Below are 3533 nucleotides of genomic sequence, written 5' to 3'. Positions count from 1 at the left end.
TTCCAGTGTGGCTTTGAACTCACAGAGATCCAGACAGATCTCTGCCTCCTGAATTCTAGGATTAAAGGTGTGTGCTACCACTGCCTAAACCTATGTTTAATATAGTGGCTGTTCTGTTCTCTGACCCCCAGATGAGTTTATTGGGGTGCACATATATCAACCACAGTAAACATTTCTTCTCTTAAGTTATTTCTTTTTTTGTTTTGTTTTGTTTTGTTTTTCAAGACAGGGTTTCTCTGTGTAGCTTTGCACCTTCCCTGGAACTCACTTTGTAGACCAGGCTGGCCTCGAACTCACAGAGATCTGCCTGCCTCTGCCTCCTGAGTGCTGGGATTAAAGGAGTACACCACCGGCAAGTTATTTCTTTTTATTTTTTTTTTATTTAGGTGTATGTGTGCATGCATGTCTGTGTGAGTGTATGCCATTTGTGTATAAGTACTCCGAGAGGCCAGAAGAGAGCCTCTGATCCTCTGGGGCTGGAGTTGCCAGTTAGAAGCCACCTGACTTGGGTGCTGGGAACTGAACCCAGGTCCCCTAGAGCAGCGATCCTCTTAACTGCTGAGCTGTCTCTCCAGCCCCTTGAGTTGTCTCTCTACAGGTACTTGGTCACAGCAAGAGCCTGGGGAAGATGGTGGGCAGAGGATACTGCCAGGAATAGATCTGTCCAAACAGCATAAGCTCACACATGCACACATGCACACCTGCCACAGCATACATGTGGAAGCCAGAGGACAGCTTGATGAAGCTGCTTCTCGTGTATCATGTAGTTCCCAGAGATTAAACCTGAGTCACCAGCCGTGGCAAAAAGCTCCTTTACCCACTTCCCAACCTCACTGGCCCCGAGAGCCTACTCTGAAAACAAAGAGGGATGACTCACATCTGTAATCGCGGCGTGTGGACGGCAGAGGCTAGAGACGGCAGGAGTTCAAGGCAAGTGTGGGCTACATGAGACTTTGACTCAACAAACAAGCAAGAACAAAAAAGGACTCACGAGCTGGAGGTGTGCGACCCACTGGGTACAGTGCTTGCTCAGGGTGCGTGAACCCTGGTTCCACGCCCAGCTCCTCAGAGTGGGTGTGTGAAGACACCTGTAATCCCAGCACTTGGGAAATGGGGACAAAAGGATCAGAAGGAGTAGAACGTCATCCTTGGCTACATAGGTTTCAGGCCAGCCTGGGCTAGATGAGACCATCTTCACAAAACAACAGAAACAAACAAGAAACAGTGACTTTGGTGTCCGGCAGCCCCGGGAGACCGCCGCTCTGCCCTCCCCGTGTCCGCCCCGGAGACCGCCGCTCTGCTCTCTAACCTTACAGGGGCTCGGTAAACGGCCCCGGCGTCTGTTCCTACCCTTTTCCTCCTCCTGCCTGGAGTCCTCTAACCCACGCGGAATGTCGCCAAAAGCAGCCTATGTGGCCCAAGTCCTCTTCCAAGTTCACAGTCACCTGCCGGGGCTGCTGAGTTGTCTGCTTTCTGCTGCTGGGACCCCCCAGCATGGGGACCTACAGAGAGCCCGGAGTTATGCCCACAGATGGGCTCCAGTGCCACCCTCTGCCCAGCACCCAGTCAGGGCTTCTTGCTGTGCAGGGGCAACTTTTTTTTTCAGCCGTAAAAAAATTCTTTTTGAGACAAGGTTTTATTTCTTTTGAAATTTATTCATTTATTTTCATGTGTCTGTGTGTATGTGCACATGTGTGTATGTGCACAAGTGTGGGTGTGAACCTGCGTGTGTATGTGCACATGTGTATATGTACACATGTGTGTATGTATACAAGAGTAGGTGTCTTCAAAAGCCAGAAGAAGATGCTGATTCTTGAGGAACTACTGATGCCTTGGCAATTCTGCAGAGGACACTCTGGGCTACCAACTTGTACACCAAGGAATGGCCACATGCTGGCTTGAATTTCCTGAAGTTGTGTGTCTCAGTCAATGTTCTATTGCTGTGAAGAGACACCATGACCACAGCAACTCTTATAAAGGAGAACATTTAACTGGGGCTGAGTTACAGTTTCGGAGGGTGAGTCCATGGCAGGGAGCATGCAGCGTGCAGGCAGACAGGGTGCTGGAGAGGTGGGTGAAAGTTCTGCGTATGGATCCACAGGCAGCAGGAAGAGAGAGCCTCTGGACCTGGCTTCAGTATTTGAAACCTCAAAGCCCTCCCCCAGTGACACACTTCTCCCGAAAAGGCCACAGCTACCCCAAAGAGGCCACACCCCCTAAAACTTCTAAGCAGTGCCACTCCCTGATGACAAAACATTCAACTATACGAGCCTATGGGGCCGTTCTTATTCAAACAGGTAAAATATTACAGTCATTGCCTTATTTACAATGCACAGAAGGATTTTACCATACAAACAGGAGATCCTACAGGACGGCCATGGAGGAGAGTCTAAATTTGGACAACTGTATGGTGATCAAGCAAGCTATTCTGAGACCAAAAGAGAAACGTATAAGGGTTAAGCACAAGAAGGGCACTGTTCACATCTACGTGGATCTCATGTTCTTATTACAACAGAAGAATATGCAGATGACCTTGACGGTGTTCATTCAGTGTTTGGCAAGGTGACAGAAGACATGGACATAGTTTAAAAAATTAATGAGAGTTTTGATGACAGGGATTTTTTACCATATCAGGGTAACTCATACAGTGACTTCAGGCAACCATGGCCCTCCTGATATATTAATTCATGATCAATTGCCAGAACCCACAAGGAAACAATTAGATAGTTGTTCAATAAAATGAGGAAGTTGGTGACGTCAAAGGAAGATTGGCTGAGGAAGCAGAAGAAATGGACATAAATCGGTACCAGGAGTGGGGTGTTGCTACAATAGATCTGACCATGTATTTTTGGAAGGATTTTGGTGGCATTTTGACTTTGGACTGGAAAGGCCATTGAGTTCTCTGAAGTCAGTGAGCTGCTTTGTGGGGCTGTGGAAGATGAGGAGGTTGAAGGCAAATGATGGAGGCCTGGCTTGTGAAGTTTCAGAAGTTTTGAGTCCCTAAAGACGATATTGGGGCCATTCAGTATTTTGAATTAAAAGTATATGGTCTTCTGAGGCTGAGGAATCAACTGTAATTAACAAAATATCAGAACCAGCAAAGTGAAGAACCACTTTGCTTTGCTGGGGCAACTGATACTGGTCAGTTGGGACTGAAGAATCGGCTGTAATTAAGAAAAGACCAGCATCATTGAGGTAAAATCTTCTGGGAAGTGTTTCCTCAGGGTCAGCACACAGAAGCTGTGGTCCAGAGGGAGCCAAAGTTGTATCCTGTGCTGGCAGATGAACTTGGCAATGTGTAAGTTTCTTTTCCAGGTGGTACTGGTTTTGAAGGCATGAGGGAATCATGGAGAGCAGCTGAGGCTTGGCACCCTGAGAGACCAGGAGAGGCTGTTGGTGAAGGTAAAGACTCAGTCGCAGTAGAAACCCCAGGACTGATGGTGTCATGGGGAGAGGATGAGGCTGAGAACCATGAGGCAGTCAGAATCCCTGACCAGAGCCCAGGAGAGACTACCGGTGAAGGTGCAGCCCAG

The 3533-nt window shown here is 48.1% G+C and overlaps 1 pseudogene; it reads left to right on the top strand.

Moving 5' to 3' along the window:
* The first annotated feature begins 1391 nt into the window (after positions 1–1391).
* On the top strand, positions 1392–2897 carry LOC143273226 (peptidyl-prolyl cis-trans isomerase-like 4 pseudogene; annotated as a pseudogene).
* Positions 2898–3533: the final 636 nt, after the last annotated feature.

The sequence above is a fragment of the Peromyscus maniculatus genome, chromosome 5, assembly GCF_049852395.1.
Source record: "Peromyscus maniculatus bairdii isolate BWxNUB_F1_BW_parent chromosome 5, HU_Pman_BW_mat_3.1, whole genome shotgun sequence".
In the NCBI taxonomy this organism is placed as follows: Eukaryota; Metazoa; Chordata; class Mammalia; order Rodentia; family Cricetidae; genus Peromyscus; species Peromyscus maniculatus.
This window is presented reverse-complemented; position numbering and strand designations above follow the sequence as displayed.